The following is a 16154-nucleotide window of genomic DNA, read 5'->3' as shown; positions in this document are numbered from 1 at the left end:
CACACTAATAGTATTGCTGTGTTGCTTTTTTGGTTACTGTTTAGTGACATGGGCACTGACCTGTCTTCTCTTCCTCTCTTCTTTGCTTTGGAGATACAGTGTACACAGGGAAGTTCTGAAATATTTTGAGGCGGGCAGTGAGGGGCTCCTGCAGCTGCATTGCTCTCTTTCTCCTGACATAAACATACTCAGCCTCTTTGCCCTGTTTTAATCTTAATGCTTGTCCAGTCTAGGTCTTCTGTTGTACTTTTATGAACGAGCAGAATTATAGCTTGGTTTATAGACCATTATTCCTGATGGCTCCTTCCATTTTCAAGGCAATATATATGCTCTGTAAATGCAGCTGCTGACCAAATGGCCAGGTATAAAGCTCTGAGCTAGTTCTTTGCTAATAGGAAATAGATTCTTAAGAAATTGTGAAAACAACCTGATTGTTTCTTCTCCTTGTCCTTATCAGAGGAAAGTAGTCATGAAATACAGAAAAGTGATGGAAGGATAGGGGAAGTGTTCTGCCTTAAAAATGTCCTTATTTCTCAGTTTCCAGAAAGCCTGAGATTTAGCCAGGAGGGTAATGTAAAACCTGAATCTTCAATCTGCTCCTTTTATATCCTATTCTCACCAGGCTGCTTTCAATCACACAAACCCTCAGCAATGTCTTTTTTTAAGACCTGGTTAGCAAACACATGGGAAGGAAGAGCTGGCCACAGCTGCAACATTGACAGGGTTCACACAGACAAATGTGTCATTTCTCCTGCCCAGCTGAGAAATAAAAATGGTCCTTCCTCCTTGCTCTGAATTTTATGGTGGTTGCTCCATCATTTAAAAAAAAAAAAATCAATTAAATTGCAGCCAATAGAGGCTGGCCCAGAGAGTTGTCTCTGTTTGGCTCATCCTAGGCAGGTACTGGCAGCAGTACGAAAATGCAGGAGGTTCACAGAGCTCAGCCAACACACCAATGGGATATTCTGCTACAGGAACCCAGCCTACCACATGGCAGCAGCTTTGCTTTCCATGGGGACCTCTTATGGCTGTGGCTCAGCTCCATCCTAATTAGCCCAGAGGAGGGATTGCCTGGCTCTGTTATCTCCAAAAATGAGTGACCATAACTTTGTTGTGGCTGCTATTCTGCTCAGAGGACAGAAATAGTATCAGCGTTGGCAGCTACAGCTGAGAGAGCACCGAGTGCTCTGCGCGTTTTAGCACTCAGTCACTCTCTAAGGCTGAGAAATCTGAGGCAGATAGGGGAGCAGCATTTTCCCCTGCTTTCTCATGATGTCAATGCCATGAATTAAATGTTTGTATTCTTTGATTTTCCTACTAGCTGCCTAATACTGTGGTCTTCCTTCTTATAAGCCTATATTATTGCTTAGAGAATAAGAAATAAAGACTTAAAGAGAAGTGGAAGAATGATTTGTTTCAAACAAACTACCTTGGGAGTCATTTACTTCTATTAAAAATATTTTCAGTACTTTTAGAACAAATTTTTTGTAGAGATACTTCATTGCCCCATTACATTTTTCTCCAGGGGTTATCGCAATTCCTGGAAATCCTTGGAAATCTGGGCTGGGCTATTGCATAAATGAGACATGTTAGGGAGAAGATAATGTGTGAAACATAAAACATAGTGAAATATAGCACATCCTTTCCAAAAGTCTTTCCTGCTTTTGCGTTAACATCCTCTAACTACCATGAGCTAGACTCAGCATGATACAGGAACAGGATCCAAGTGAACACTTTACCCTTATGTGGCTGCTGTGAAGTGGTCAACAAATCGTTGTGAGTTTTTTGAGGACATTTGTTGTCCGCTCTTCTCATTAGTTTGTGCCCTCAAAACACATGTAGTAGAGTACTTTGGTCAGCCAGGCCTCTTAAAATGGATGGAGTCCATCTTTGTTCTGCAGAAGTGATTAATACCTTTCTTTACTACAGAAACATTTGTTTGCTTGACATCAATCTTTTTAGGTTTTATAAGCCATAGATTGCCAAGGTATACATGTTTACAACATGAGCACTGGATTTAAAGATTAACTGTAGAAGCCTAGCTTTTCAATCTGGGAATTTTCTCAGCCTAACTCAGTGGAGATGATGGTTAGTTCAAGTGTTAACGATTCCCTCAACTATTCCTCAAGTATGTTGTATGCTGCTGTTACAGTCTCTTGCATCTTCCCCAAGGTTGCTGGTCAGCAAACAAATCCATCCAGGCCTTATCTAAAGAAGTTTTTAATGTCACCCTTGACATGTATCTCTGACAACACTTCCATTGCAGCTTCATAATTCATTTGCCTCAGCAAACTTGAAGCTGGATTTTTCCAAAACTTTTACTTCCTTTTCATTTTGGGGATAGATGTGTAATCTGGTGAAGACGCTTATCTGGCACAAGGAGATAAGGAAAATCCTAGTCTTCAATTCCTTCTCTAGTAAGTATTTTACTATTTAGACTGAATCTTACTCTTGTGAACCTGGTCTGTCTCTTTTTGAGAATCCAGGACTCTGTTTCTGAATTGCCTTTGCTTTGATTTAAACAGTAGTTAATCTCATCAAGGAAAAAAATATTGTTGATTTTTTTTTTTTTTTCAGAATTGTTAATGAATGATCTTGTATTGAGTGTCTGATCTCTCTGAGATGAGGGTTTTGGTTTTTACTACCTTCCATAATGGGGGCATGAGTACTTAAACCAGTTTAAATGGCTAATGTGGAGGGGCAGGTAAGGATTTACTAAATAAGAAGTACATCTTCCAGCAGTCTGCTTTTCTGTCCTCACATATTTTGAGTCACAATTTTACAATACCTGCAATTCAAAGGTGAAGGTGGCCTAAGAATAAAGGACTGTTTTTAAGCTTAATAATACTGTTTACATTGTGGCCCCACAAATATCTAGATCAGCAAACTGAGAGAGTGCTGTACTGGGGGAGTAGGAGCAGAAGCTAGGGGAGAGGAATGGGGCAGGATAGGAATGCCCCCTACTTTTCTGCAAAGCTGGCATCTTGTGAAACCACAGACTTGGAGAAAGTGTGCAGGGTAAATCAGACTCAGCACAGTGACTTGGCTGCTTTGATGCTTATTGTGCTTTTGAGCTGACACTTTTTTCTACCAGAAATTTGGCATATCTGAAGATGAAGGAAGGTGGAGAGCTTGCAGCTGGCCCCAAGCACAGACACGGTGATCTGAAAGGACGTTACAACAGTGTTAGCTCTGTTGCTGCTTCTGAGCTTGGCTTTTCCCCCCTCATTAGGAGCAAGAGTGGAGACATGCACCTACAGTAAGCAGAAATAACTCAGGAAGGGATGGTTTATGTCACTTTTCAGCTGTTTCAAAAAAAGTTCTTGTCATCTTGATTAGTTGCAGAAAAGCTGACATCACAAGCTACCTTTCTTGTTACTGATAATAATTGAATTAGTCCTAAGTAGCTTGAGTTAACATTGATTTTAAATTTAAAAACCCACCTGTTTTAAATATCCATCCTTCACTTTTTCCAGGTGGGAGTAAAAAAAAAAAAGATTTGCTGCAGAGGCTTAGAAACATTCTTGTTAGTTTTTCTTCTGACTCAGCTAGTAACAAAATCCATATTTCTGTACCAAGAAAGCAAAGTTTAAAAAAAAAAAGCCATGGAAGAAATGCTCTAGCCTCTGTATTACACTGATTGTAGTTATCCACTGCTTGCAGTTATCCACTGCTTGCTGCTGCAGTTGCTTTGAGATTTCCATTTTAATTCCCAGGGACAAAAGGAAGCTAGTGAGACTATGGGTTGGAAGGTACACTGAGGATCAAGTTGCTGACAAGAGAAGTGACATTTTTGCTGTTATTATTAGCAGTAGTATCAAAAAGAATATGCCCAAAATCTGAGCTAACAGGATTCCTCTGTGACAGCCACTAGATATACCATGATGGAAGAAAATTCCTTTCCCAGTTTGCAATAAAAATATCCAAGAGAAACAGATTAGACTTTTTCAGCCTGATTTTTAGGGATGATGAGCTAAAGCAGAGAATGACTGAGTTGGTGGAGACAGGGCTTCCCCACTTCACAGGGAACCTACAGGTTTGGGTGCTTGTCATGCCTCCTGCTCAGTTGTTTCAACCATAAGGGTTCCCTTTCTCACCTGGAAATGGCAGAGGTGGGTGTAATTCTGCACAGTCCAGTGCCTGGCATCTCAGTCTGACAACTGCATAGTGCTGCTAGTGCAGCTTCATGAGAAAGGGCATATTTACCATGAGGGGGAGAGTCCAAGATGTTGTAAGCTTCCTGACCAGAACTATTTTACAAGGCTGCTCTTTTTTCCATGGGGTAATTTTGTTTAAAAATCCCACCAATTGGTCCTGGGTGTCCAGACATCAGACAGTTCACCCAAAGGAGAAAGTCAGGCCAGCCTATTTGTTGCAAACAGGCCATTTTCTGCAGAGGAGAAAAAAAAAGAAAAAAAAAAACCACCAGTGTCTTTTGGAAGCAATGAACTGACACTATCTGAGATCATTTTCATAGCAGTGATCTACAGGTCTGCTACAACTGAGCTGACCTGGGATGACTCAGGTATTTGTGATCATGTGAAAATATCCTTAAGCACTGACACCTGTGACAGCACAGATGTTCTCTCACCTTATCCCTCTCCTTTTAAAAAAGCAGGGAAGATTAGGCCCCCAGGAAAGACCACGTCTGGTAGCAGGCTACCACCATCAGAACAATTAATCCAACCTGTGTGTCCTTCATCTCTCTGTCCTAAAAAGTCTCTAGGAATGGAGTAAAACCTGGAGGAATTGTCCTGGACTGTTGCAAAAAGTTTGTTGGTTAAAGGATGAGCATCTGACCTTTACAGAATAGTCCTGAATTCTCTGGATTTTTTTTTTTTTTGCTTCATGTGCAGAAAAACCTCCCAAACTCTTCTGCATGAGCTCTAAAACCAGGAGCATCCTACCAACTTCTTTTTCTAATGCTGGAGTATTATTCCAAGAGAATGGATGGCATTTGCTTTAGAAGCAGTTTGGCACATAATGTTTCAAAAGCCCCAGAACTGTGGAGAACAACTTACACTGCAGCATTTTTGATTGGAGCTAGCAGGCTACTCCAGCAGAATTAATTAAGGGCGTTAATTTCCTATATTAGTGCTTGGCTTCTGTTGTTTCTCTTCACCTGTACTAACTGTAATTTGTGCAACTTCCTTTAGCTTTTCTTTAAAAGCTGTTTAAACCCTGAGCATCTCAGGAACCTGCTGCAGACTATAGATATACTTTGTTGAATTGTTATCCTGTCTCCCAGTAAGAGAGCTTTGTGCTGTTAATTACAGCCTGAAGCCATTGAATGCTACTGCTGTGTTAAAGTAAGTGGAAGGAATGCTCTATGTCTCTGAACATAGGCCACTGAGCATGATGGGTTCTTTATAATCTTGGTAATTTTTTTTTTTTTTGGGGTGATAATTTCACAATTCTTAAGAAACATTTTGTCGCATTAAACGATGTGGTTGAAAGCCCTGCTTAATTATTGATGCGCTGAGAGCATCAGTGTGGATCTAACCTACTATCAGATGGTGACTTTTCTCCTGCACAATGAAAGTTTAAGCTTCAGGAATGGTGTGTTGATGAATTGATGCAGGATTCATTGCCAATGTTCTCGCATATTTTATGAGGCAAGTAAATGATGGGAAAGAAGGCTGATTTCCCTCCTGGAAATTCCACCTTTTAACAAAGACTGAGGCTAAAGACAAGCTCTCTTATCCCTGAGAGAAAGTTTTCATGTAAAGATCAGTTATTTTACTCTACTCTGTGTGACCTTTAACATTGAGAGAATGAATCTGTCCTTTCAAAGGGTATGTCTGACTATTTTCTTAACTTTGTGAAAGGCATGATGACTGACAACCTTGACTCCCACTCTCCTCTCTGTCGGCATATAGGAAGAACTGCCGATGTTTTTCCAGAGTCTTTCACAGCATACCTGTTGCTGCACAAAGTCATGCTGAAGGTGATCTGACATTGGTATAAAGGAGGCTTGAGAGATAAATTGATGGGTGTCCGAAGTGATCAGCTGCCAATTCTGTGCACAGGAAGATGATTTCAGGGCTCAGGAAGACAGTCTTTTCCCGGGCCAGTGGAGCTTTAAGACAGTGAAGAAAACTGGAGGAGCTTTGAGCAGCTGAAGAGCTCTTCACACAAGGTATGCTGTGTGTCTTGGTGCTTACATAAACTACAATAAAGACAGATGCGTCCCTCAGAGGAACCATAGGCTAGACGGTTCTCAGCTGCCTCATCTAAGGCTGCCCTTAGCTTCACACTGCATCATGCAGTGATGGCAGCCCTTGCCTTAAGTCTTGGCATGGTGTCCTATGATCTGTTTTCTGGATGGCGTCATGGAGCCAAATAGTCAACACCAGTATAATTTTTCTTTGTCTGACAGTCCTAATGTTTTCACATTGACACCTACTCTGAGAAAAATGCACTGAAGATGAGGAGATTATTTATTCACATGTCCTCATCACGGCAGAAGAGCAGCACAAATCCCGTCTGTTATAACCTGCCTTTCTCGAACCTGGTCACAAAGCCAATAAAACTGGAAAGCTTCCAGTAAATATATTATCAAACTGCAAACAGACACAAGAAAGCTCTATATAGTCTCTCAACCAGCTAGAGCCATGTAGCTAGCTCTGTTAGTTCGAGGCAGATTTATTCCCTCACACTCATTGTTCCTTTACCTTGGTGGGATGTTTTTTTGTGTTAGATCTGGCTTGTGACACAGGACTTGAAAACTCTACTTGATCCAGAATATCCAGTATAGACATGTCTGATAAGAGGTCAGTGATCTAAACTTTCCAACAAATGTGCGTGTTAGAATCATGGAAAGTAATCTGCAAACTGAGAGGTGCCTCTGCATGCTAAGTTATGCATCACCATTGCAAGAACACCATCACAACAGAAAATATAAAAATGTCCATCCTTTAGCATAATATCATCCTCCAATTTAGGTCCTAGAAAATTTTCTCATTATCCACCCCCTCTTCTCAGTACCGCCTGTGAAGAGATTAGCTGGAGATGTCAAAGAACAAAAAGGCTGAGAGATCACAGTAACCATATGCTTGTGGTTGGTTAAGGCTATTCACAGTTAAATTAGGGAATAAGCTTTGTATTAAATATTTTAAAAATTTTAACCTGTTCCATGTATCAAATTTTATGATGTACTATTCAAGTCCAATTCACATTCAGAATGGCTACAGATTTTCATTTTCTTTTAATCTGTGCTATGATTGCTATATATTCAACACCCTGCCTTATTGGATTTATAGATAAATGCTGCTATATTTTTTTTATTCATAATTTAACTTCAGTCCCTCTGGTTGCTGTTCCTTTGCAGAGACAATATTGTATCTCTCCACACTTACATTGTGCCAAACTTGATTTAGAAATCAAGAAACACTTGCAGGATATTTATTTCACCACAGAGCAGAAACACAGGTCTGCTTCTACAAGTCCAATTTTCTATTTTCTTCCTACTGAGTAGGCCAAATCTGAGTTTGGACCAAACATTAAAATGACTTTGTACACCCACACTTTAAACTCTTGCAGTTAATAAGGGTAATTATTTAGAGACAAGTCTATCTTCCCTTGAATATACCTTCTCAGACCATCTTGCCAGTCTTAGTCTGGAAGCTGAGAACAGGATACAATCACCAGAAAAGTAATTCAAAGCTTTTCTTTCCTCTAGTCATTGTACAATGGATGAGTTTTGAAAGAAAAGCTTATAAACCTTAATGGATGAGAAAACATGCCTGAACTAAGCAGCTCGCTTATCCTGCATTCGACGTGCTCCGTGCTAAGGAGGTTAGGTAAATTGGGGAGGGCGAAAAAGTCAAGAAACATAAGTCTGATTTCTGTTTATGAGTTTTCCAGCTGGTGTGGCCCCAAAAGAGCAAGTGCGGGGCGAGAAGGCTCTGCGTATTGTGTCTGGCTGAGACGGAGTTAATTTTCCCCACAGCAGCTCTCATAGCGCTGTGCATTGGTAGCTAGAAAGGTGTTGGTAACGCACCAGTGTCGTGGCTACTGCTGAGCAGAGCTGGCACAGCACCAAGGCTGTCTCTCCAACATTCCCCCTCACCAGTAGGCTGGGGGTGGGCAAGATCTTGGGAGGGGACACAGCCAGGACAGCTGACCCAAACTAACCAAGGGGATATTCCATACCATGATGTCTGCTCAGTGATAAAAGCTAAAAGAAAGGAGGAGGAAGGTGGGGGGGGATGGGACGGACACATTTGTTATTCCCAAAGTTTGCCTTCCAGAGCAACTGCTATGTGTACTAAAGCCCTGCTTCCTGGGAAGTGGCTGGACGTTGCCTGCTGATGGGAAATAGAGAATAAATCTTTTGGTTTTCCTTTGCTTCCACATGAGACCTTTGCTTTTGCTTTATTAAACTGCCTTTATCTTGATCCACAAGGGTTTTTCCCACCTTATTTTCTCCCCTGCCTATCCTGCTGAGGAGGGGGTGATAGAGCAACTTGGTGAGAAGCCAAGGTCAACCTGCCATACCCTACCATGAAGTGTTTGCCATCACCCTCGTGCTCAGACCCTAATGTCGTACGCTGAAGTTGGTATTGGAGATGGCAACACAGGGAAAGTCACAGTGGCTCAGCTGGAGGTAGGAAGAGCGGTGGCTTGACTGGAGCTCTTCATTACCATCTGTGCAAGTCTTTGCCCCTGAGTAGAGGCATAGCTGCAGTTTTATTTTGGGAACACTGGGATCTGGAGCTTAACAGTAGTAGATGCGGCTGAGGGGGCAGGGAAAGAAAGTGCAGAAAAATTTGGGCTAGATGATCATTGTAGGTCCCTTCCAACTGAAATATTCTACTTTATTCTCCAGATAACAAACAACAGATTCTGCATTCTACATCTGGTTCTTCATGTCATCTCCTTTACAGCCAGGCAGTGCGGGGACTGACCTACTTTGGAAACCAAACATGAAAAATTCTTGCTTGAGCACTATTATATATGTATTTATGAAAATTTAAACAAGAAAAATGAGTGCTTCAAAGCAACATGTTTGATTATATTTAAATTCAATCTCTGTCTAAAAGAGATTAATTTTAAGCCCGCCCTTCTGAAGAGAAACAAACAAATATCCTCACAGAATAACTGGAGGAATCTGAGTGTCTGAGATTTGCAACAGCTGAAATGATATTTTCAATTGATAGATCTGTTCTGGGATTGCCTCTTCTCAGGAGTTTGGCTTGACCTGAAGCAGGAATTTTCCAGTGCCCTTAACCTCAAAGCCACGCTCAAGACCGTCACACGATTTGTTGATGGGCCTCAAAATGCCTGGTAAGATACAAACCACCAATGTATAAAACATCCTTAGCCCACTGGCTGCACGAGTGGAGACTTTGTGTCCATGGATCAGGCGAGGGCATCAGAGCCGTCCTGAGTCTGGGACTTGGGGAAATCACTCTTGCGGCATCTACCTAGATCCACCTCAGTTTCTGAAGGATGTTTCTGTTTTCTTTTGGGCATAGGTAGTTTAGGTAGTGAATTGCAGTGTTTTTTTCAAACTAGCTAGCCTAATGCTACATCTTGGCACATCGTGTGGTGAGAGCTCCAAATGACCGCTTTCAGCTGGCAGTGGCCTGCCTCTCCCCCTGTCATTCACGCAATGGCAACAAGCGAATATTGACCTTCCTAGAATGAGCTCAGTGCTGGCACATGAAACTCTTCAGCATGTGTTACCAGCCGCACTTGCCTTCACCTGTGTCCCCAAGCTGCTGTGTCAGAGCTGAGATGAACAAAACCCCCTCCTTTGTATACATATATAAAGAAGATTGTGGACCAGCATTCTGTGTTAGGATGTCTTAGCTTGGGAATTTGCTCTTCTGGTTGATTCTCAGTAGTGTGAATATCATGGTCCTTAAAGCACTGTCTTAACCAGGTCACTTTAAAACAGGGAAAGAAAAAAAAAAAAAAGAGAAAAGGAAGAGAAAGTAGAATTAACTTTTATCGACTTGTTTTGATATTAAGGAGCTGTACTGACTTGTACTTTTACTGGTTAGTCCAGGAACTCATTTTTTTTATTATTATTATTAGTCTTAAGTCATACTGGTGTCTAAAATAGACAGGTTTTCTTTTTTTCCTGAGTATGTGTATTAATCTAAATAAATTATATACTTAAACTGTCAAAAATATAAGTGCATATGAGTCTGGATTGAAAAGTATCATGAATATATTTCAAAGAATGGAGTTGAAGTTGTTATTGGACTGTATATGGTGAAGTATCATATGTCAATATTGTCTGTAACAAAATGCATGAAATATAAAGGCAATAGAATATTTATGTAAAGTTCTTAAACTGCTTATATCCAGTCTTTTTTATGTTTAAGCTTTTCTAACTGCTGTGTCTTTGTCACGCCTTTTGTATAAGGATGACATTACTTACAACCTTAGCTAACTGTAAGTTAACAATGCTGTGTGTGGGGGAATTTAGATAAGCTTTCTGAAGTCTGAAGGTTTAGCTGATCCTTTTTGGTTTAGAAACTGGGCTGGATATCTGGTGTGATTAGTATTTTTAGAGATGTCTGTAAAGAAGGCATTCTGGGAAGAGCGATTGTTAGATGCAAAGATGGATGTTTATTGCCTACTTTCTTGTGTTCTAAACACATGATAGTGAAATACCTTGGGAGGTTAAAATAAAGAGCTTCATTCACAATTTATTATGAAGATTCATTGTGGTCAAATCTCATTTTAGCTAAAATTATTTCCTAACCTAGATTTCATTTGCAGAAGTTACAGTGTTCCCTCTATTAAAAAAAACCCCACCAAACCTCCAAACCTTTGAAAGTTTTTTAGAAGTTTGATTTTACTTGTACATGTGTTACAAATTATATCACCTTTTTCAATTTTTTCAAAAGCTATTTTGATTAATTTTATTATTTCTGTTTGTGTCTAGCACCTACCCAGCTGTGAGTCAAAACATATTCTGACCAGAGAGTATATACAATATTAGGACTTGTGTTTCCTCATTGATTGCTTTCCATTAATTTTAAGGGAATATGTATAGAAATAATGCCAGAGACAGAGCCTTAGTAACTGAAAAACTGTCAGACTTTTCCTGAAATAGGAGAAGAATATCAAGAGGGGCTCATTTCTTTCAGCACTCATTGGCAAGATTGGTGTCTAATGACAACATAGGTCCAAACATTAGTTTGTAGATAAGAAGGTTATAAAACTCCTGTCAATAGCAATAGCTATGTGCATTTTACTTTCAAACAAATAATACTTTTAAAATTAAAATATTCTACTGAAAAATTAGAAACCAAAGCATGATAACAATGGGTTAGACTAAATCAATAAGTAAAGAGGTGATGGGAAGCAATCACTTACTATGATCACTTTTATCACTATAGTGCCCAGTCTGCCTACTCAAAACCAGCGAAATCCAAACTGCAGTCAAACACAACATAGCGAAGAAAAAAACCTGTGGCTTGGATTGTGTTTTTCTGCCCCTTCTTTGATTAATAAGAGTAACTCCTTCTCCTGGGCAGTGAATTCACCTATTGCGCTAGTGTGCTTACGTCTGGTATGTTTGTTTGGAGTGACAGCTCTGAGCCCCGCAGGGTGCAGGGACACAGCTGTCTGGCGTGCAACATCCTCATCTCCCTTTTGGGAACGCGCACCCGAGGGCCACGCGTGCACCTTACGGACTGAAACCGGGGAGTGAACTGACAGATATGCAGCAGGAACGACAGAGACCGAGGCTCTGGAGGGAAGCAGTGCGCCGAACAAATTGCTGGTCTCAATGCTCCCTAAAAGCACAAGGGACCCCCCCAAAATTACCCCTGACTGCTGTAAAGGATCTCAAGAATTCATCCAGTGGGAGGGGCTGTGAATCACTGGCGTCCCTTCATGTGTGTGCCTAGCTACAGCATATGGAGACCTCTTGAACTGCTGAGTTCAGCGTATGGTTTTTGAAATTCGCTGACTGTATGTTCCTAGGTAAGCGACTTCACCTCTGAGCCTTGGGCTGCCTGCTAAAATACCCTGTAAGACTAAAGCAGTAAATGTAATGCTGCAACCAGAATGTGCTTTGAAATCCACAGAGGATAGCTGCACTAGTAACACAAAGCGCTACAAGGTGTAGGAAACTCAGCTCCTCTCTCTGTTGTAGCTTTCTCCAGGTGAGCTTGATCCCAGACTGGAAGAGTGAGTTGGAGATTTTGTGGTGGTTGTTGTTTTTTTTAAATCTGCTTTTCCACCCCAGACCTAGAATTTGCTAGATTAGCCAGCTGGTTTCACCTTTCCTTTTCTGCAGTCTGTTAAGGAACCTGAGTGTCTTTGGGGCACTGTGACACGTTGAGTTAAAAATTACTATAATTACTGCGATCCCTGTGGAATTTGAAGTGTGCACAGCTTATGCCTCAAGGGGCTTGAATCCTTGGAGAGACTATTTTCTGGGACAGCAAGAGCTGTGAAATATACAGCTCTTGATTTGCACTCAAGATCAGAGTCTGATTTGTATGGTTAAATAAAAAAATGCTGATTTATACAATTTGTTCCTGGGTCATAATTATGGTCTAGAATTAATTGAATAGCCTGGAGGTTTCACTACTGTACATGGTAATGATTACTAAAAATTGATTCTCTCCTATATTTCTTTATTAACTTATCTGAAAATGACATATCGTGAAGAACAGCTTTAAATATTGCTGTGCTGAGCAACTTTGTAAACTGCTATTCAAGTTGTTTGTGTTGTTTTGGTTGTTTTTTTTTTTTCTTGAGTGTTTTTAGGTGATTTATTATTTTATAAGTGCCTGAGCTATACGTTTAACCAGAAACACAATGTGGTTTTTCTGTTGTTGGTTGGTGTTTTTTTTGTTTTCTTTTGTGTGTGTGTGTGTTTCTGACTAAAGACATTGCTCTGTTAACCTTCAGGATCGGATATACATGCCTTCCAACAGACATGCTGGACCACACTCTCTAGACACGAGGACCTTGCGTGCCCCATACGTTCTTGTGCCTCCAAGCATGTCTGGGGTAGCAAAGCAGGGACTGCATACAGGAGAGCAGTTGAGATGCAACCTGCTTTTGGCCACTTTGAATCTGGATTTTTTTTTTTTTTTTTTAGGATGTTTAGACTCTGGATGGAGTGAGTTTCATGCGTAGCTACAGAATTTGTTACTTTTTTACCTTCGTTACTTTTTATTGTTTGTTATTGTTACCTCAATGGGCTTCTCTGGCCAGACTCCTAAACATGAGCTCTGTATTTGTTTGGTGCAATCACTCAACAGGCAGTTCTGCAAATGCTGTCTCCTGTTTGCTCATGGGAAAACATGGGAAGCTTTGACTCCTGTTGATCAAATCCTGGGAAGGCTTTGAAAGCCTCCAAAAGAGGTAGAATCACTCTAAGGTTGAGGCAAGATACAGGTTAATTACATGAACGTTCTCTGGGAGAAGAAATAAATAGCTGTGACGGGAAGACCAGTTCCTCTGAAATTATAAGGCAAACTGCAAAGATGGAAGTAATGTTGCCACTATCCTTTTGTTGCTATTGTCATATATGTTTAAGCTTTGCTGTTGACATTACAGGTATTTTTTCTCATGCTCTGGAAAGCATTTTCTTGAAAGGTTTCACTTCAAGCTTGTCCAAATGTTTAATTTAGATAAAAGTTGACCATGGCAAAAAGATAGTATCATAGCATTAGAACACTATCTTCAATAGTATTATTTCAAACATTACTATAACATAGAAAATCAAATGAGGAACTTTTAGATGTATGGAAAATTACATATTTGACCTCACTTAGGTAATTTTTTTCCAGTGAAACTTCCCAATCACGTTATTACTATGAAACTTTACATTTCATCAGATCAGCACTTTCCAGCAGACACTTGTTTTACTGGGGAAGTTTTCATCCAGTTATTTCATTTGCATTGAATATTCTGAGTCTGATTCCTACGAAAAAAAATGAAAGCATTTGAACTGTGCATGTTCTAAACCCTAGAGAAGGATAAGAAATTAGGGAAATAGTCTGTGTTTTCTGATGCTCTTGAATAACAATTATAATTCACTGGCTTAAGTGGATTTCAGCCAAGTTCTCTTGGTTTGACAAGGGAAGAAATGCCCTGCTTGCGGCCTCAGTGGGCTTCGCTTTGATTGCTTCTCAAAGGTGATGAGCTTACTGCCTTCTTCACCTCCAAAAGACATCTGAGACTTGGCACTTGCTGGTGGCTGCCAGGAGCAGCAGGTCAGACTTGCTGTGCTCAGGTCTGCCATAGCTAGGAGGGCAGATAAGAGACTGGAGCACTGTACTCCCTCTCCTTATCAGCCACCAAAATGGTGGACAGCTGATAAGGGCCATTTCTCACTATTTCCCAAAGCGGTAAGAGCAGGGCCTGTTGCAGGATCTTCTCCTCTGTGACAGTAGAGCCCTTTCAGGTACGTCCATAATCTCCACAATATCTCTGTCTGACAGCACCACTGAGGAGGGCTTTTTCATCCCTTTATACCCCTATATTTTCACAAATTCCAGCTCCAGTTAGAGGACCTGATTTTAACTAATATCTTGGCAGCAGTCTCGCTGTCTTTGTGTTGCTCACTATGTGGCACTTGCAGACTGGTGCTTCCTTGGCTCCGTGAGTTGGATCTGCTCATAGATTGCCCTTCTTTTTATTGTAGTATGTTGCTCTGAGAAGAAATGAGCTGGCGCAAAATCAAAGCTGCTGCCCATCCCTACCACAAGTGTTGACTTTCCCTAAGGTAATTTGCAGTTGCGTTGGAGAGAAAGTGCTGAATGTGAAGTGTCGTGGACGTAAAGAGAATACGGACGTCTTCACCAGTGGCTGCAGAGACCTGGCAACGTTTTGCTGACTGCTGAGGGCAGAAGCAGGGATGAAGCGTGGTGCATGTTGTTGTAAAGCCGAGCCTTCTTCCTGCATTCTCAGCCTTGCAAAATGGCTTGATGGGGATGTGAGAAACTTTCCTTACCGTTTACACCAGAAAGAGAGGAACATGGCAGAATGCTCTTTTTTCATAGCTGAAATAAAATGAGACTCAATTCCTCTCTGGGATGTTCATAGAAAATTAGCCCAGTTTGTCTTTCTGACACAAAGTGAATCTTCACACCAATTATTTACGCTTCCCTTCATAAATGCCGCCTCTTCTCTTTCCTCTTACTAGCCCCTCTTATCTCTTCTGCAGATTTCCTGACTCTTGAGATACACAGGAGAAGCACAGCAATAACATTTTTTTTTTCTTCCCTCTGTTGTTGTTGTCCCTGTTTTGTTGTATATAAATGTACAGGGGTGTCTTTGACTGTTTATCAGTTTAAGTGCTCTGGGCAATGTTAACATTCAAGCTATCAAACTATTAAGGGTCTGATTCTGCGGAATGTCTTCTAAGAGATGCCGAGATATTTCTGTGTTTCTTGATAGACTTGGATGAGTGTGGAGGACATTCATCCCTCCAGGCAGAGCTGAGGATCAGGCCCTAATTGGAGTTAAATTTAGGACAAACAACCACCAGTGTTTAGCAAGGATATGTGTTTGCTGGAGAAGAAGGAGCCTCATGCTGTGTTGATTGATGCTGATTTCCATTCCATTATTTCAGGATGTGCACTACATGCTACCGAGAGGCCAATTATCAAAGGTTGTTTAAAAGACACATCTCTGAGTACTGGGATTCATCATTAATTCAGGGTGTTATGCTTCTGCCTTTCCCGAGTTCTCTATTCTACCCACAACAGAAGCGCTTGTTTTACATATATTTCCAAGTTTCAATCTCTGAATATTGTGCTCTGCTTCCTCTGGAACTTGGTTCTGTGCCTCGTGAAGAACAAAACTATGTTTAAGAGAGTTTTGTCCTATGTGACATCATTGGTCCCAGAATATCAGATCTGGCCAAGGAAGAAGCAGCAAAAAGACAGCCCACCCAAGTAGTTTATACGGTAGGTGATGCTTCTGGAGAAAATATACGGAGTAAAAACATTTGGTTCATTTAAAATAAAAGGCTAATCACCACAGAACTCTAAATAATCCTTACGGGCAAAATCCTCTTAACCAAACAATAAGGCAGAATAATAAAAAAAGCCCCACTGTCCCAGAATAAGGTTGTGATGCAAACCCTTGGCATGATTCTACTCATGGCATTACTCCCATTTCCTTCACTTGGTGTAGAAGAGATGCTGGCTATCAGATTTAATCAT

This window comes from Grus americana, chromosome 6 (genome assembly GCF_028858705.1).
Source record: "Grus americana isolate bGruAme1 chromosome 6, bGruAme1.mat, whole genome shotgun sequence".
NCBI lineage: Eukaryota > Metazoa > Chordata > Aves > Gruiformes > Gruidae > Grus > Grus americana.
The sequence above is the reverse complement of the archived record's forward strand: the minus strand, read 5'-3'. Positions refer to the sequence as shown.